The following is a 19,870-nucleotide window of genomic DNA, read 5'->3' as shown; positions in this document are numbered from 1 at the left end:
CGCGGGGGGGCTTGGGGGGGCGCAAAGCGCCCCCACCAACAAGGTATGACGACACTCAAAGAGAAAGCGATCGGGACAAAAGGAAAGTTCGATTAGCAATCATCAAAGCACCGGGACACAGGGAGTATAAATGACGACCAGGACATAAGTAAAAAAAAAAACTAAAAAGAAGGTAAAAACTACAAAAAAACTAAAAAGAAAAAAAAATAAAAACTAATAAAAAAACTAAAAAATCTAAAAATCTAAATAAACTAAAAAAGAAAAAAAAGAAAAAAGGAAAAAAATAAAGGAGAAAAACAAAACTAAAAAACGAATGTATATACAGACCGGGACACCGGGATACAAATGACGACCGGGACACAGGGAATATAAATGACCATACATAAGCCATAATGACCAGGACATAAGTAAAAAATATAAATGACGACCGGGACACAGGGACACAACTACAACGGGGACGCCGGGGGGCACAGGGGGACCATTATATGTTGCATGTTCAAGAGTCGGTAAACCTGACAATCTATTTATATGCACAGACAATGGGACAGCAAAGAATGTTGTATATTCGCAAGTTTTACGTAGTTAAAAACATATATATAATATATCTATCTATATTCACAGGTGGGACATAGGGACACAACTACAATGGCGCGTAACGACTTACGCGCGCGGGGGGGCTTGGGGGGGGCGCGAAGCGCCACCACCAACTAGGTGTTGGGGTGGCGCGAAGCGCCACCCCAACAGCTAGTATATATATATATATATATTTGGACTGCAGAAAGCCGCCGAGATGCACAATAATCCTATTCTCTGTCATTTACTTTCGACAATTCTGGATTTATGGCGAAATGTTTGAAAATTGTTTCCATGATTGATGGACGAACACATGAAGAATTAACATTATGAAGCTGAAAAAGTTTTATGTTTTTAGTATTGTACTGAAGAAGGCCAGGTATTTGTTCTTTGCTACTACAGTTATCTTTATGTTTTTGAAAGAAAAATTTAGTCTAGATCTTAATAATTTATAAGCTGGGTTATATATATGAACTGAAACTCATTTGTTATCCGCATGGCAGAAGTGGCTCTGAAGGATATATATCTAATAAAGAATATGGTAAAATTCTAGTGGAGTGACTTCTTGCTATCTCAGAAAGGGGTTAGGTTAGGAAAATGAAACTTTCAGGGATGGGTTTACAGGCTAAAGTAGCTTATATCCAAGGAAGTTATTTTGAGGTCTCTAGCTATACCCCTCCCCCCTCCTCTATATAATGCAGCTTTTTGTGCATTACAGCTTATATTTTGGTCAAATTTGATCCTATATCACTATTAGTGTAGGTAAAATTCTAGTTGAGTGACTTCTTGCTATCTCAGAAAGGGGTTTGGTTAGGAAAATGAAACTTTCAGGGATGGGTCTACAGGATAAAGTATATCCTGGAAAGGTATTTTGAGGTCCCTAACTATACCCCTCCCCCCACTCTATATAATGCAGCTTTTAGTGCATTACAGCTTATAGTTTGGTCAAATTTGATCCTATATTACTATTTAAAGTGTAAATCCTTGCTTACCTTAGAAAAAGTTAACTTTTCATTGTTTTTTAAGCTACTGTATTCCATAATTATAACACCAATAATTATTACCTTTTATGGTATAGTTCAGACTGGAATGTAGGCATTTAAATGGACCCTATGGTTTGAAATCTCTTATAAAAGACCTTGAAACAGGGGTAATAGAACATTGAACTTAAGGGATTTCTCACTCAAAATTATGATTAGGTGCTACAATTGGGTATGGCTTTGGTGTTTCTATTTTATATGTTTGTCAATAACATCTATTTTTTAAATCATAATGGCATAGAGAAAGTCCATTTCTTCAAGAAGGCTCAATAGTGATTCTTAGAAACCTGAAGAGAGGCAAAACAGAAATTTGGTGGAAAAAATAAGCTGAAGTCCTAAATACAAGATTGACACAACCTTAGTGGATATGCTCTCTTTGAGGGGAGTTGTGGAGAGGGAGGGTTAATTCTGAAAATCTAAAAAAATGAGATATTTTTAACTCACAAAGGTGTGATCAGACCTTAATGAAATTTCATATTTAGAGGGACCTTGTAACTCAGATCTCTTAGTTTAAATTCAGATCAGATCCAGTGTCATTGGGGAGAGTTGGGAGGGGACCAGAAATCTTGGAAAACACTTAGAGTGGGAGATCAGATGAAAGCTGGTGGGAAGAATAAGCACAAGTTCAAGATATGTTACTAACATAGCCAGACCAGATCTACTCTCTTTGGAAGAGTTGGGAGGTTAATTTGGAAAAATTAGAAAAAAAGGTATCTTTAACTTACAAATGGGTGATAAGATCTTAATGAAATTTAATATTTAGAAGGGTCTTGTGCTTCAGAGCTCTTATTTTAAATCCTGACCAGATCAAGTGACATTAAAAGGAGTTGGAGGGGAAAATCAGAAATCTTGGAAGATGTGAAAATTGTGGCATCTTTAACTTGTGAATGGCTGGTCAGATCTTAATGAAACTTGATATATTGATAGTTCTTATGTATCAGATGCTTTATTTTCAAATTGAATTGGATCCAGGGACATAGGTGCTTGGAGGGGAAATCAGAAGTCTTGGAAACTAGAAATCTTGGAAAACACTAAGAGTGAAGAGATTGGGATGAAATTTGATGAGAAGAATAAGCACAAGTTCTAGATACATGACTGACATAATTAGAATGGATCTGTACTCTCTGGGGGAGTTGGGGGGATTTCCCATGCTTTGGTGAGTTTTGTGCTTCTGGATGTGCCAGGACAATAAAAATTTGTAGGTGTGTCAAGAACCTGCTAAAATTGACTTAATAACAGTAGTTTCCCTTATTTGACCATATGGGGGGGGGGGGGGGGGCTGGAGGGAGAGGGAAAATTGAAAAAAATGAGCTATTTTTAACTTTGAAATGGGTGATTGGATCTTAATGAAATTTGATATTTAGAAGGACCTTGTGTCTCAGAGCTCCTATTTTAAATCCCGACTGGCATTGAGCCTCTGATTTTCCTTTTAAATCAATCTATTAAATCTTAGAATTATGCTAGAGCTCATGCCATAAGAGCTCTTGTCTCTTGTTTTTTGTTTCTGCTCATTTTTAAAATCATCCTACACATGAAGGGACTTCTAAGCCATCAACCACAGCCCAAGGAGGAGATGCTTTTCAATATGCACTTTTTTTCAGATGCTTTTCTTTTCAATATGAAAAGAAAAGAAGAAATCAATTGATGAAAAATTTATATTATTGATTTCATTTATTTTCTGAGTGAAAGGAACTAAAGCTCTTGCTACTCCTTTTGTTTGAGAAGTATTATTTTGCCTTTTCATATAAATTTATTGCGTGGTTAGAGTTTCTGGAATTTCCCTTTCCTGAACCCAATGTTTCCTAACACTTCTAGCCCCCTCAGGGAAGGGGGCCAAGCATCTAATTGGATATCAGAAGCTGATATTCCTATTGTTGTATCTCCAATATCCAATGATGATAGCCTGAATGAAACCATGATTACTGTCTCTGAGCCACCAATCTCTGAAACTGACAACCTGCTAAATGAGGATTTTCAGACAGTAGGCAGAAAACAGAAACGAAAAAAACCTTCTATGAGTCCTCCTGAAATAATGGGACTCTCAAACCCAAATCCAGCTGTGGAGATAAAGGACAAATCCATTATCCTTTTTGCTCCAACAGTAAAAGATCAATCTTCTCTATCAAAAATATTACTAACATTAGAATGAATCTTTTCAAAACTTTTAGATGCAGCTTCACTGTGAATGTGAACAGAGATGGTTCACTAATGGTTATGTTTCTAGACAGAAATGAAGCCTACAAAGCCCTTAGCCTAAATAAAATTGGCAATATCCATGTTACACCTGAATGGTGGAAACCAACCCTGAAAAATTCTCAGAAAATAGTACTGTACAACATACCATTGGAACTGTCAAATGACGACTTGAAAGATGGCCTTATGAACAATAAGGGGGAAATGCTGGAGGTTCTGGATGTTCATCGTATGGGCAAACTAGATTCTAAGGGAACAAGAAGTAGTAAGAGTGTCCTCTTTATCTTACCTGCTAGTTCCCAATTTGACTCAGTATTCCTTTTTGGTCAGCAAAAAGCTCATAAAATATACCAAGAAAAACCTCTTCAATGCTCAAAATGTTTTAAGCTTGGTCACTCATCTAAGTATTGTTCTTCTTCTGTGCCAGGGTGCCCTAATTGCCTTGGTAATCACTCCCTGTCTACAGAAAGTAGATGCACTGAAGTGCCTAAATGTACAAACTGTGATGGTAGACATCAATCAACAGATCACAATTCATGTCCTAAATATGTTCAACGAGCTAAAGTTTTAAAGATTGCTCTTCAAGAAAATGTTCCTTTCTCAATAGCTGCAATGGAGCTGGCCAAGCGGTCCAAAGTACCATCAGGTCCAAGAGGTAATGAGGCCAAAGAAGGGAATTTAGCCCTTCCTCAAAAACCCTGGCTACAGGTCCACAAGAACCACCCAAATCAGGCACTCATACCTCCTACTGAGACTTCTTACCCTCCATTGGCTAAGGAGCATCCCAAGGTGGCTGAAGCTAGCCCATCCCTCAACAATCCTAAAACTAAGCCTAAATCTTGGTCTGAAAGAGTGGCAGCTTTTCCTAATATTTCTACTCAAGCCATAACTATGCAAGATAGAGTTGGACCTCATATTACTAATTTAATTAAATATGTTGCATCAGTGGACCTAATATTACAATCAAATATGGCTAAAGATAAAATAGCCAGTATAACAAAAGAAATTGCAGAATACTACTTTTCCAATTCTATTTTCAATGAAATAGGAACAGAATTATCATCCATTCTCTCAAAATATCATGCATGTCACCTATTCAACCCTTCCTATGTTAACTAAGCTGCAGATCCTACAATGGAATTGCGTCTCTTTAAATTCAAATAAACTTGCTGATCTTATCCAATGTGCAAATGATAAGAGAATAGGAATTATTTGTCTACAAGAGACTAATCTTCATCAGTACAAGAAAATCAAAATGCCTGGGTACAAGTGCTACAGGAAGGATAGATCAACTAACAGAAAGGGAGGGGGTGTGGCAATTTTTGTTCATGATTCAATCCAACACTCCCCTCAACCCTTAACTATCTATAGGGATGAAATAGATGTTGTAGGCATATTAATTACCTTAGCTAATGGTAACCATCTTGCCATAAAATCCTTTTATAATCCATGTGGGAGTAAGGACATCCAAAGTATCTTGGAAACAGAATTATCAGGTAATAATACCTTTATTTTTGGTGATTTTAATGCCCACAGTCCTCTCTGGGAACAATCAGCAGGTAGCAACAAAGCAGGAAGAGGAATAGAGAATAGAGAGAGCTAAACAGAGTACATGGCTGAATTTCAGCTCAAGTATCAGTTTTAGAACCCCAATTTCAAAGGTCCATAATTTCATTAGCCAACTAAATAGTGGAAAGCAGCCTAATGATGACCGTAGATATGATATCATTCAGGATGGATATCCAATTGTATCAGATAAAAAGAAGGCAGATCTGTTTACCAATGTTTTTAAAAATGATTGCTCAGACTTTCATCCCAGCCGACCTCCCTTTTGTAATCTCCCTCTTACCTGTTCTTATAAGGGTACTCTGATGAAACCTTTTTCCCAAGATGAATTTTGTGTAGCACTTAATTCTCTTAACATCAAGTCTTCCCCAGGTTATGACGGTATTTATATGAAGTGGATTCTTGAGTCCCCAAAGGTGTTTCATACAGCCCTCTTAAGTCTTTATAATCTTATTTGGTCAAGTCAAAAGTTCCCAGATGCCTGGAAGATTGCTCAGGTATTCCCAGCTTTAAAACCTTCTTATTCATCTAATGATCTCAAGTCTTACCGTCCTATATCAGTATTACCTTCCTTTAGTAAAGTTCTGGAAAGGCTTGTCTTATCAAGAATTGAGTGGTTTTCTGAAGTCAACAATCTCTTTCCTAGTGAACAAACAGGTTTCAGAAAAGGACATAGCTCTTTAGATAACATTACCCGGCTAGAAACTGATGTTTGTAACTCCCTCAAAAAAAGACATGTCACAATGGCTGTTCTGTTTGACTGGTCGAATGCCTATGGAAAAGTAGTCCACAATAAATTATTGGAAATCCTAATAAATCTTGACTTCCCGTATCCTTTTATAAGTTTTATAAAGTCTTTTCTAACTGATAGATATTTTTACGTTCAAGTAAATCAGTCTAGAAGTGAGCAATGCCCCATTACGAGAGGACTTCCTCAAGGTGCAATATTGAGTCCTCTTCTATTCAACTTGTATGTTTCTGAATTTCAAGTATCTCATGCATCATTTGGCCTTTATGCAGATGATTTGATCATTTGGAAGTCAGGAAGGGATATTAGCCTTCTTCAAAGCCTTATTCAACATGATATAAGTCTAGTCCAGAGATTCTCTTTAGCATTTGGCTTTCCAATATCAATCAGTAAAACTAAAGCCATTATATTTACTAATGGTACTCTAGATCCTCCTAATCCACTGACAATTTTCTCAAGGGAGATCCCATATTGCAATTCAGTGAAGTTACTTGGTTTATTAATGGATTCTAAAATGCAGTGGCATGAACATATTAATTCTTTGAAATCTCTGATTATTCAGAGACTTTGTATTCTAAAAAGACTTGCTGGAAGTAAGTGGGGATGTCACCCAAAGATTATTTTGGATTTTTACAAATTATATATTCGTTCAAATATAGAATATGGGATTCAAATATTTTCAGCTCGTCCCCCATCCTCATTCAAAATCCTTGAATCTTTACAAAATTCTGCTATTCGAATAGCTTTGGGTGTGCATAAGCATACTCCTCTGTCAAAGTTAAGAACACTGTCGGGATTGGTGTCCCTAAGTGAAAGAGCATCTAGTCTAAGGATAAAGTATTTCTCGCAAATCCAGGCTTATGGAGCCAAGCATGCTGTATATGCACATACCTTTGCTGAGAAGTCAGCCTGTCCCAATGCCCATTCATCATGGAATCAGTTTCAACTGGAGGTCCCAAACTGGAATCAACATTCGCTTCATGCATATCCCTTTACTGAGTCCCCCCCATGGGAAATGAGTCCTCCAAGCTGTCAAGTAGAACTTATCTCTATTAGTAAAGATTTGATTCCTAATTATGAGATCCAGACTATTTTGGCTGAACACATCTCAAAGGCTTACCCCAACTATAGAAAAATATATACTGATGGATCCGTCCAGAGGGAAAGAGCTGGAGCAGGAGCATGTATCCCATCCCTGAACTTGAATATTTATTCTCCTCTCCCATTGGGATCTTCTATCCTGTCTGCTGAATTATGTGCCATCCGCCTGGCCTTGGATGCTCTTATAAATTATAACATTGAATCTGAAAATATACTCTGTCTCTCTGACTCTAAATCAGCATTACTACTGATCCAAAATATTAATAGAATTGCTAATGACAAAGATTTATATAATATTAGAAGACAGCTTCTTAATCTTAAGATCAAGGAAAATGAAGTTTATTTTCAACATGTTCCTAGTCATAAAGGTATAAAATATAATGATATGGCTGATTCTCTAGCAGCAAAGGCTTCCATGTTATCTCCTAGTCCTTCCTCTGACCTCAATTCACGAGATATTATCAGGCAAAGATCCAAAGTTAATCACAGTACATTAATGTTATCTCCATTTCATACAAGATTAAATACAGTGCTATATTACCGACTGAAATCAGGTGCCCTACTTCTAAATAGCTTGTTATTTAATTGGAAGCTACATCATTCCCCTTTATGCCGAATCTGCTTTTCAACAGAGGAAACAATCCAGCATATTTTATTTGATTGCCAGGCTCAGAGTGAGGAGACTGTTGCTCTTAAGCGTTTCTGCTCCTTGGCTAAGATTCCAAATACTTATACAGCTATCCTGGATTCTAACCTGCCATGGGAAATTGATCGTAAGATATTTAAGGCAGCAATTGATACCTTAAAGAAGAGAAATATTGTTTAATAAGGATTAAAGCTTGAAGAAGTCAATTTTTAATGGGACGCAATTTATCCATAGTTTTTGATTGTGCAGAAGAGAGCGGGAATGAGTAGGAAGAGCCGTATTGGTACCGGCCGGCCTAGTGCCTTAAACTGCTGGGGACAGGTAGCTCAGGTACTCGCACTTCCCACAATCAATAACAGTTTATTATTGTTCATAATCGTATATATCCATTGTTCGCAGACTGGAGCAGAATAACGCTTCCAGTAGCTAGTTTTTCTGAAGAAGAAGTCAAAGAGGTGAAAGGACTTGTTGTTAGTCCATATACCTCCCTACAATTTTTGGAACTGGAACTGGAGAATGACCCCTGAATCACCAAGGCCATTTCATTGGAATTTTGATACCAATAGCTACATCCTGGTCAAATCCTTCCACTCTGTGTTTTCCAAGATTTATGGTCCCCTCCCAACTCTCCCCAATGACACTGGATTCGATCTGAATTTAAACTAAGAGATCTGAGTTACAAGGTCCTTCTAAATATGAAATTTCATTAAGATCCAATCACTCCTTTGTAAGTTAAAAATACCTCATTTTTTCTAATTTTCGGAATTAACCCCCCCACCCCCCAACTCCCTCAAAAAGAGCATATCTGTTATGGTTATGTCAATAATGTATCTAGGACTTCTGTTTATTTTTCCCACCAAATTTCTGTTTTGCCTCTCTTCAGGTTTCTAAGAATCATTATTGAGCCTTCTTGAAGAAATGGACTTTCTCTATGCCAATATGATTTATATATATATATATCTATATATATAAAAATAAGTTGTCTGTATGTGGATCTGTGGATGGATCAGGTGACGTCATGGAAAAAATTAAAAAAAGGCAAAAACTACAAAAAAACTAAAAACTAATAAAAAAAATAAAAAGGCTAAAAAACTAAAAAAACTAAAAAAAACTAAAAAAAGGTAAAAAACTAAAAAAACTAAAAACTAAAAAAAAAACTAAAAAAAGGAAAAAACTGAAAAATAGAAGAGAAAAAGAAAACTAATAACATTTTAGGCTCAAAAAGGTAAAAAACTAAAAACTAAAAAAAAACTGAAAAAACTAAAAAAAGGCAAAAACTACAAAAAAACTAAAAACTAATAAAAAAAATAAAAAGGCTAAAAAACTAAAAAAACTAAAAAAAACTAAAAAAAGGTAAAAAACTAAAAAAAAACTAAAAACTAAAAAAAAACTAAAAAAAAGGAAAAAACTGAAAAATAGAAGAGAAAAAGAAAACTAATAAAATTTTAGGCTAAAAAAGGTAAAAAACTAAAAAAATTAAGTTTAGATTAAAAATTTAGTTTAGATAATTGATAAGCTGGTTATATTTATGAACTGAAACCCATTTACAACCTGGCAGAAGTGGCTCTGAAGGATTTATATCTAATAAATAACAGGGTAACATTCTAGTTGAGTGACTTCTTGCTATCTCAGAAAGGGGTTAGGTTAGGAAAACAAACTTTCAGGGATGGGTCTACAGGCTAAAGTATATCCCGGGAAGATATTTTGAGGTCTCTAACTATACACCTCCCCCTTCCTCTATATAATGCAGCTTTTTGTGCATTATAGCTTATATTTTGGTCAAATTTGATCCTATATTACTATTAAAGTGTAAATATTGGCTTACCCTAGAAAAAGGTAAATTTTCACTGTTTTTTAAGCTACTATATTCCATAATTATATCACCAAAAATTATTATCTTTTATGGTATAGTTCAGACTAGAATGTAGGCATTTAAATGAACCCAATGGTTTGAAATCTCTTATAAGAGGCCTTTAAACAGGGGTAATAGAACATTGAACTTAAGGGATTTCTCACTCAAAATCATGATTAGGTGCTATGATTGGGTACGGCTTTGGTGCTTCTATGCTATATGTTTGTCAATATCATCTGTTTTTTAAATCATAACGGCACAGAGAAAGTCTATTTCTTCAAGAAGGCTCAATAATGATTCTTAGAAACCTGAAGAGAGGCAAAACAGAAATTTGGTGGGAAAAATCAGCAGAAGTCCTAAATATATGATTGACATAACCATAACAGATCCGCTCTCTTTAGGGGAGTTGGGGGGAGCGAGGGCTAATTCTGTAAATTAGAAAACAGAGGCATTTTTAACTCACAAAGGAGTGATTGGATCTTAATGAAATTTCATCTTTAGAAGGAACTCGTAACTTAGATCTGTTATTTTAAATCCTTACCAGATCCAGTGATATTGAGGAAAGTTGGAGGGGGAAACTGGAAATCTTGGAAGACATGAAAATTGCGGCATCTTTAACTTGTGAATGGGTGGTCGGATCTTAATGAAACTGGATATATTGAAAGATTTTATGTCTCAGATCCTTCATTTTGAATTTGAATCGGATCTTGGGACATAGGGGTTTGGAGGGGTCATCAGAAGTCTTGGAAACCGGAAATCTCGGAAAACACTGAGAGTGAAGAGATTGGGATGAAACTTGATGAGAAGAATAAGCAGAAGTTCTAGATACATGATTGACATAATTGGAATGGATCTGCACTCTTTGGGAGAGTTGGGGGGATTTCCCATGCTTTGCCGAGTTTGGTGCTTCTGGATGTGCTAGGACAATAAAAATTGGTAGGTGTGTCAAGAACCTGCACAAATTGACTTGATAACAGTCGTTTCCTTGATTCGACCATCTGGGGGGCTGGAGGGAGAAGGAAAATTGAAAAAAATGAGATATTTTTAACTTACAAATAGATGATCGGATCTTAATGAAATTTGATATTTAGAAGAATCTTGTGTCAAAGCTCCTATTTGAAATCCCAACCAGCACTGAGCCTCTGATTTTCCTTTTAAATCAATCTATTGATTCTTAGAATTATGCTAGAGCTCACACCATTATAGCTCTTATCTCTTGTTTTTTATTTCTGCTCATTTTTAAAATCATGCCTAAAATCATCCCACACATGAAGGGACTACTGAGCCATCAACCACGGCCTAAGGAGGAGAAGCTTTTCAATATGCACTTTACTTAGTGGTATACACATTAAGAAAAAGAAAGACACCATTCGCTGTCAAGTCAATACTATTACTTGATTCTTTTTTTGAAGGCTTTAAATGATAAAAAAAAGTTTGTTATTAACCTCTGTACATCACTTAGAGAGATACATAATATAACGTAGTATATAACTGTACATACTAATAATGCACTTAGAGAGGTGTAAAAATTTTTTTAGAAGCAGTAGTATACGCTTTCTCTAAAGCTTGTGTCTATGCTCTTACATATCATTGATTCTGAAGTAATTGCTGCAAACCCATCAAGAGAACAGAAAAAGTTGACATTCCAGAAGTAGATGAACTCAGACAGATGATATTGAAACCTTACTGGAAACTTTAGACCATGCTATGATCATAATATTGTGATTCTTTCATAGTTGCCATTCTCAAAAGTAAAAATGAGCGTACCAACTCCTGACGAAATAAGGAACAAACAGGTTCATCGAATCAATGTTTGTTAAGTGAAAAGATCGGAGAGGTTTGTAAGTCTCCTGATAAGGATCACATTGCTAAACCTATTAATAGTTCCACCACGAAAAGCAGAAGGTTTTAAAATCCCTGACAGTAAAGGAAAAAGCTAAATCCCATACCTTTTCAGGACAATAAGCTTCTTAAGGAAAACTTTCATATTCTACTTACAACTATACATGGAAGAGTACAAATAAAGAAGACATTATTCATTCTCCTATGTAATGGTTCGGGGTAGCAAAGTCAAAGAGGCTTTGCCATATTGAGTGAATATTAAAAAGTGATGCGAGAGGAATCTTTGGCGAGTGAAAGAAACAAGTTGAACCTAAATTGGTGCAATTGGAACTAAAGACTACTAACACCACTGTCGATGTAGCCTCTGGTGACAAAGAATTTTGATGTAAATTGACTGCAGTATAATAGGAATAAGACTAATTTTTCTCCAAAAACGTTAATTAATTGCCTTTTTCAGCAGGAATGAATTCACTTTTATTGTTCATTAGGCTCTTCTTAACCTGCTAAAGGGGGATTTATACGGGTACAATACAAATTTTAATTTTGTTCTGTCTGAATGATGGCTTCTACTTTCCTCTTTTAACCATGATCGTTCCAATGCAGTTAATTTGGAGTATTTTTCAGGTCAACTTACTTTAGAACCGCCTGGCTAAGGGTTTGTTTCTTTTAAGTTCACTTGTTACCGTTGTATCGTTGTGAAGGTGAATCTGGGTTGGGATTTGAAGATTTTCTCCAACTTTAATCCTGGCGCAATGTTCACTGTCAAATCCTTTCAAGGAGGGATCGCAGCATAATTTCTTTCGGTGTCTATCTTCTAGAGGCTCTTGGATTATTTTTTCAGTTTCTATCTTTAAGAGGTTCCTAGATTTAGATTAAATGGAGGTTCTTAGATTAGATAGTAAAGATCGACTTTTTGTCGAAAGTCGCATTTCTAATTCATGCTGAGCCATTTCTGTTTTGCCACGTCTTGCCTATGTTCTGGAATTTTTAGGTGGTTTTCTCGGAACAGATTTTCATTCCGTTTATCTCAGGAACGGCTTAAGAAAAGAAAAGGAACAGCTTAGGCTAAAGAAAAGGCTTTAACCTCAGGTGCTGTCAGTAGATTAGCTACCCTAATCAGTTGTGTGAATGTGGCTTTTGGGTTTTTGCAAAAGAACAAAAACTCTAAATTTCCTCATGATTCATGATTATGCATAAAAGAAAAAGGGGTTTCTTGATCAGATGACGTCAGGGCAGTGAGGATGCAGAGTAAGATAAATTGGTGGTGCTGGCATCCTCAAAATGTATTAAGAGGGCAGTTTTTACAGGGGCTTTTTTCAGTCTTGAAGCATTGTAAATACAAAAGTCAAACTTTGCTGTAAAAGCTAAGGCTAGATTAAAATGAATATGATAATCAAAATGAATAAAAATCAAATGCAAAAAAGCTCTCTTAAAGTAGAGAAGAACATTAGAACATAAATAATTAGTAATTATTCTACATAAGAAGGGTGTTGATACTTCTCAATGTGCACCACCGCCTTTGTGGCAACGGCACACTGAAATACTTTTGGCGTCATCCAGCTGGTATTTGGCGTAGCTTCGTGGGCAGTTTTTAGGACCAAAAGGAACTTAAGAATATCAGCCTTAAAATTTACTTTTTCAATGAGAAATCCACTAGCACTTTGAAAGAATATCAAATACACCCTCAAATCCTAAGTTAAATTTGGGATAAGAATAATCTACATCTCAGGCTAGCCCAAAGATGCATAAAAATATAAATTCATCCTATGGTACTGTAAGTAGTTTGTGACACCTGGGATACAAAGAAAGAATTGTCTTGTGAGTTGGGTGTGGCATCATTTGATAATAGTCGTGGAATTTCTCCACTAACTGTCACAAAATAGCCATACTCTCCATTCTCTTTTATAGTAGAAAAGTTGGGGTAATCCTGAGATTCTAAAATTTTATAGTCACCAATTGGCATTTGATAATTTGACATGCAGTTTGCATATAGTCCATTATGATCTAAACACAAACCCGAGCTCGGATTATCAGGATGAGTAGGGTCACATTGAATGTACCGATCATTATGGAATACCAGACCACCATATATAGCTTTTTCAATCTTATGATGAATTTCTAAATCTTCAATTAAGTGGATTTTATGTAGAGCTGCAAATTTCAGCATTAGTTGGTACGCTAAAGATGGTATTGAAAAATATGCATTTGGGTCTAAATTATAAAGATCTAGTACATCTTCAACAAAGGTCATAAAAACATCGGCTAGAGATAACACATCTGATGCAAGATAAACTCCGCAATAATGCCACAAATTTTTGCACTCAAAGACATCCCAAACTTATTGCGTATTCTGAGCGTATTCTTCTGTACTTATATCCTTTTGGTTGAGATCATCATAAAAAGATGCTTGAGATGGTAAACTTGGTTCTTCAAACCGTGTAAATTCATCCATATAACTATACGGGAAAACACCCTTTTGTGTAAGTAAATTGTATTGATGATCATTTGAAAATTTCTGTCGTAGGATTTGGAAAGACTGTGGATCTTCAGCCTTTTGTACAGCAATCAAATTTTCCAAGGATTTCGGCAGGAATGCAAAAGTGTCAAAGAAGAGAATTGAATAGCGGCGTTCTTGGTTATTTTCAAGGCTCCGGGACCAGTTAATTTTTAAGGTGAGAAATTTTTGGCTTGATTTAGCCAATGGTTTGTACTGTAAATTAAAACCTTCAATTTGTGAAAGGGCTTCCAAAGCATGTTTTATGTCATAACTTAAATTATGGAACCCAACCGGAATATACCGCTTATGTCTTAAAACGGTGTTACATGTCGAGTGAGCTGAACATTCAAAATTCGGTCCTTTAATATAATGGCAGTGGTATAGGGTGTTGGCTTGTGAGATGTTTCAAACAGGCTAAATTGGATACTTAGGTCTACTTTTGCAGTATTAGCAGAGTTTTTAACTAGTTTTCTTATTCATTTAAATTGTCAAAGGTGTTTTTCTATAGGGTGTCGGCTTGTGAGATGCTTCAAACAGGCTAAATTGGCTACTTAGGTCTACTTTTGCAGTATTAGCAGAGTTTTTAACTAGTTTTCTTATTCATTTAAATTGTCAAAGGTGTTTTCTATAGGGTGTTGGCTTGTGAGATGTTTCAAACAGGCTAAATTGGATACTTAGGTCTACTTTTGCAGTATTAGCAGAGTCTCTAATAAGTTTTCTTCTTCATTTAAATTCTCAAAGGTGTTTTCTATAGGGTGTTGGCTTGTGAGATGTTTCAAACAGGCTAAATTGGCTACTTAGGTCTACTTTTGCAGTATCAGCAGAATTTCTAATAAGTTTTCTTATTCATTTAAATTATCAAAGGTGTTTTTTATAAGGTGTTGGCTTGTGAGATGTTTCAGACAGGCTAAATTGGCTGCTTCGGTGTACTTTTGTAGTACCAGCAGAATTTCTAATTCTGCACATACACTACAAGTAAGAAAAATACTTATCTCTATAGTCAGAATTGCATCCTGAATCCAAAGTTATTGTGCATTTGCATCAGAAAGGAAATTATTATTCACCATATACAGACCTAGCCTATACCAATTCAGGGTATATATTTGCACGTTAGTGAGTATGTGTGTATGTATGTGTATATGTATGTATATGTATATGTATGTGTGTATGTATATGTATGTATATGTATATGTATATATATATATATATATATATGTATATATGTAAGCCCTATAGATAGGTAGAGTAGCTCCATAGGAGGCTTAGGCCAAGTAGGACCTTGTCCCAGTGGGGCCCATAATAGAAACTGGGAAACCCTCCCCTGGGGGTCATAATTTCAGGTGGAGGAGGAAGAAGGCCCCTCAAATGTACACTCAGCAGGGCCAACTGCCGTGTTCACGCGTCAGATGAGTTACAAACCTTCTCCCAGTAATGGGTTAAATTGCATGGTGAAGCAGAACACCATCGTGGGAGGATCCTCTATAGGAGGACAACTGCGGCAGGGCGTAAGATCCAGATTTATGGACAACGGCCTCTGTAAAGGGCTGCCTCGACCCTTTCGGGGTACCTGCAAGACTGGGAAACTTGCGGTCAATTTTTCCCACTTGAGGAGTGGCGCCCCTCGAGGAAATTATAGCCTAGTAAACAACACAGCACTCGTACGGGATTCTGATTATTGGATAATTTTCTGGGCTTGGTTTGTTTTGATGGGCGTTTTCGGGCTGAAAAACCTCTTCCTAGCTAATTTATCTACTATGGGCTGCCTCCCCGTAGTAGCATAATATTTGTAGGCATGAATATATAATGAGTCGGAGGTAATAGGCTTGGGACTGTCTGTGCAGGATTTCGACTCTTGTTGATAGAAGATCATCGCCAAGTGCTGAAAACCATGTTGTGACCAAGATGGGCCCAGGATTGCACAAAGCCTCCAACTTACTGGAGGTCCCAGGGACTTCTTGCTGTCCGGTTCTAAGCCGGCTTAAGCGCTTCGGTGTAGACTTGAGAAGATATGTTGGTCCCCATCCTGCACTGGTATCCGGGATCACTGCTTTTCTTGAGGCCAAAATAATTTCAAAGATTTAAAGAACATGAAAATTGGAACTTGGAATGTTACGACGTTAAAAAATGACTATCGCATCGACATTTTGACTGACGAATTCAGACGGTTTGAACTGGATTTATTAGGAGTTTCAGAAACTCATATCCCAGGGGTAGGAAGCATGAAATTAGGTGACATAGAATTTGTTTACTCAGGAAGGAAGGATGGGGTACATAGACAGGGAGTAGGGCTCATGATGAATAAGGAAGCTGCGAAGTCTTGTTTAGTCTGGGAAGGTATTAATAATAGAATACTAATTGCTCATTTTATGACTAAAAAGTTTAGGGTATCAGTTATAGTAGTATATGCCCCCATTGAACCAACTGATGGAGATACTAGTGACTCAGATGAATTTTACTTACAGTTACAGGAGCAAATAGACAGGGTACCAGGTAGAAATATGGTGTTTTTGCTAGGAGATTTTAATGCCCAGGTTGGTAGAAATAGGGATAGATGGTATCCTAGCCTAGGTAATTTTGGTGTAGGAAAAGAAAACAGTAATGGCTATAGGCTTTTGCAATTTTGTAGGTATAACAACCTAGTTATAACCAATACGGTGTTTGGTCACAAAATGGCCCATAAGTTGACATGGTATTCACGTGATGGTAAGACAGCAAACCTTATTGATTATGTTATTGTAAACAGAAGACTAGCAGGATCAATACAAGATACTAGGGTGTATAGGAGTGCCGTTATTTTGTTAAAAGTAAAGATCACCATCTAGTAGTGTCTAAGGTTAATTTAAAGCTGAAATTTCGGAAGAGTAACTCCCTCCCGGAAAGTTATGATGTTGGTAGACTTCAGGATGAAAATTTGAGAAAAACATTCCTGGAACAGTTGAGTACTAAACTTGAGGGTTTAAAATTTGACAATGTGGAAGATGGATGGAATAATTTCAGAAAAACAATTTGTGAAGTTGCTGATGGTTTCCTAGGGAAGAGTGCTAAGACAGCAACTAGGAATATTAGTGAAAAAGCTTTAGGTTTAATAGAGAGTAGAAGGGGTTTGTATAAGAATTATCTGAGCGATAGGTCGTATGAAAACAAAAGGAATGTAAAGAAAGTGGAGAAAGCATTAAAATATGAACTAAGGAGATGTGAAATGGAGGCGATGGATAAAATTGCTGAGGATCTGGAAGATGCGGCTAGACGGCATAATAGTAAAATATTATACTGGCATGTTAATAAATTGAAAGGGAGTAGCCGATCCGGACTAGTCCCAGTTAAAGATAGAAATGGGGTCACAATTAGTGATAAGGAAAAAGTTAAAGAAAGATGGGTGGAACATTTTGAGAATGTGCTAAACCGAGATACAGTTGCAGGAAAAGATATAGATGAAAATGAAAAAGTTTGTGATACCTTGGATGTGAAGGAAGATTTGTTTAGTGAGGAAGAATTAGCGACAGTACTAGAAGGATTAAAAAATAATAAGGCCCCAGGTGCTGATAGTATGATTAATGAGTTCCTTAAATATGGTGGCTCTGAGGTTAGGAATAAGCTACTGAAGATTATGAACATGATTTTTGAAAAAGGGGAAGTACCCAATGATTTTAGGAAAACCTTAATTAAACCACTGTATAAGAAAGGTGACAAGAGTGAATGTCGGAATTATCGAGGCATTAGTCTGGTCTCTCTAGGTAGCAAATTACTGAGTAATATGATACTTTTTAGACTGAGACATGCTGTAGACAAAGTTTTAAGGGAAGAACAATGCGGTTTTAGAAAAGGTAGAGGATGTGTCGACCATGTTTTCACTCTTAGGTTAATAATTGAGAAGTCCCTTTGTTGTCAAACACCTTTGGTCCTTAGTTTTATCGATTATGAGCAAGCTTTCGATTCTGTTGATAGAACAGCGTTAACAAAGGTCTTATCGTTATATGGTATACCAGAAAAATACATTAAAGTGATTTGCGCTATGTACGAGAATAATACTGCTGCGGTTAAGGTAGGAAATGAGGTTAGCAACTGGTTTTGTATTAAATCAGGAGTTAAGCAGGGTTGTGTTCTATCCCCCTTTATATGGATCATTTTGATGGACTTCGTCTTAAGGAGCACAGGAAAGGCAATTGGAGACCATGGAATCAAATGGGGAGGAAGGACGCTCCTGGACTTAGATTATGCTGATGATTTAAGCATATTAGATGAAAGTGTGAGCAAAATGAATGAATTTTTAGAGGTTTTACGAGTTCAGGGTGCTAAAATAGGCTTGAAAATTAATGTTAAGAAGACTAAGTCACTAAGGTTAGGAATAAGTGAAGATGAACAGGTGACCTTAGGTAACGAAAAGATTGATCAGGTTGGGAGCTTCAGTTACCTTGGTAGTATTATTAGTAAAGATGGTGGGAGCAGTGAAGATGTTAAAAGTAGAATAGCTAAAGCTCAGGGTGTTTTTTCACAGTTAAAAAAAGTTTGGAAGAATAGAAAGATAAGCCTACAAACCAAGATTAGAATATTGGAAGCTACAGTGATGACAGTGGTCAAATATGGCTCTGAAGCATGGACACTCCGAAAAGCAGATGAAAATTTACTAGATGTTTTCCAGAGAAATTGCCTACGGATTGTTCTGGGTACCCGGCTGACTGACCGTATTTCAAACAGTAGGTTGTACGAAAAGTGTGGTTCAATCCCGCTTTCTGGGGCTATAATGAAAGAAAGGTTGAGATGGCTAGGCCACGTTCTACGGATGAAGGATGACAGATTACCGAAGATTGTCCTTTTTGGCCAACCTTCTGGGGCTACACGGAAAGCAGGTCGTCCTTGTCTGGGTTGGGAGGATGTCATAAATAAGGATTTAAAGGAAATGGGAACTTCCTGGGAGGGTGTAAAGAGGGAGGCTTTAAATAGATTAGGTTGGAGGAGGAGCGTGCGTAGCTGTGTTGGCCTCAGGCGGCTTGGTGCTGCAGTGAGTTATTAGTAGTAGTAGTAGTATTAGGCCTCATCCTTAACAGACTTTCACTTTGTTTTACCTTATCCCTTAATGGTCAAATATATAGTACAAATAATATACTCTTTGTATTTTCAATAGGCTAGCCTAGTTGAACTTTCTTTCAGCATCTTGTTTATGGATAAATTAGATTAAAAAGAAGAAGAGTCACATTGTTTAAAAAACAAAGACTAGCCTTTGTACAGTTATTGCTGTACATTTTTATCAATAGGGGGGAGAAAAGTTTCTAAAGTAAATTAATATGCTGTCAGGAATGATTTAGCCTAGGCTAATTAAGGTCCTTAGAACGTTTAAAGTAGTTTCCAGAATTGTATGTTTTCATGTGGAGACCTTAACTATTATTGGTAAAATTCTAGTTGAGTGACTTCTTGCTATCTCAGAAAGAGGTTAGGTTAGGAAAATGAAACTTTTAGGGATGGGTCTACAGGCTAATATATATACCAGGACGACCACTTTTGCACGTAGCGCAGCCGACACAACAAGCTTGAATGAAGCACTGGGACTGGCCCTCACAATTTTGAGCAAGATACTGGACACTTCAGCTTCTTTTGAACAAAATTAGCAACTGTCCTCAGTAGTTTCGGGAGCAATTCTTCTAACAAAGAGCTTTGATACCATAGTTTCCAGGACTGACTTCATTTTAGGAATCACAGACCTGATATTAGCTCCCACAATGTATTTTGGACCTTGAAGACCATGTGAAACAGAACCACGACATCCAGCTGCCTGAGCCGTTTTAACCTTACGTGTGTTACCAGGTTTAGCTGTAGC

At 36.7% G+C, this 19,870-nt stretch overlaps 1 protein-coding gene across 2 annotated transcripts in view; it reads left to right on the top strand.

Annotated features, from left to right (window-relative positions):
* The first annotated feature begins 854 nt into the window (after positions 1-854).
* The window catches only part of LOC136040227 (ubiquitin carboxyl-terminal hydrolase 7-like), an 86,753-nt gene continuing 67,737 nt past the window's right edge, over positions 855-19,870 (top strand). Inside the window, exons 1-2 of one of the 2 annotated variants that reach the window (XM_065724420.1) lie at positions 855-952; positions 14,086-14,233. The gene's annotated coding sequence lies outside the window, so the exon portion shown is untranslated. Of the gene's footprint in view, positions 953-9,362; positions 9,464-14,085; positions 14,234-19,870 lie in introns of those variants that run through there. The other variant, XM_065724421.1, reaches the window with a different exon arrangement.

The sequence above is a fragment of the Artemia franciscana genome, chromosome 20 (assembly GCF_032884065.1).
Source record: "Artemia franciscana chromosome 20, ASM3288406v1, whole genome shotgun sequence".
Classification (NCBI taxonomy): domain Eukaryota; kingdom Metazoa; phylum Arthropoda; class Branchiopoda; order Anostraca; family Artemiidae; genus Artemia; species Artemia franciscana.
The sequence above is the reverse complement of the archived record's forward strand: the minus strand, read 5'-3'. Positions and strand labels throughout refer to the sequence as shown.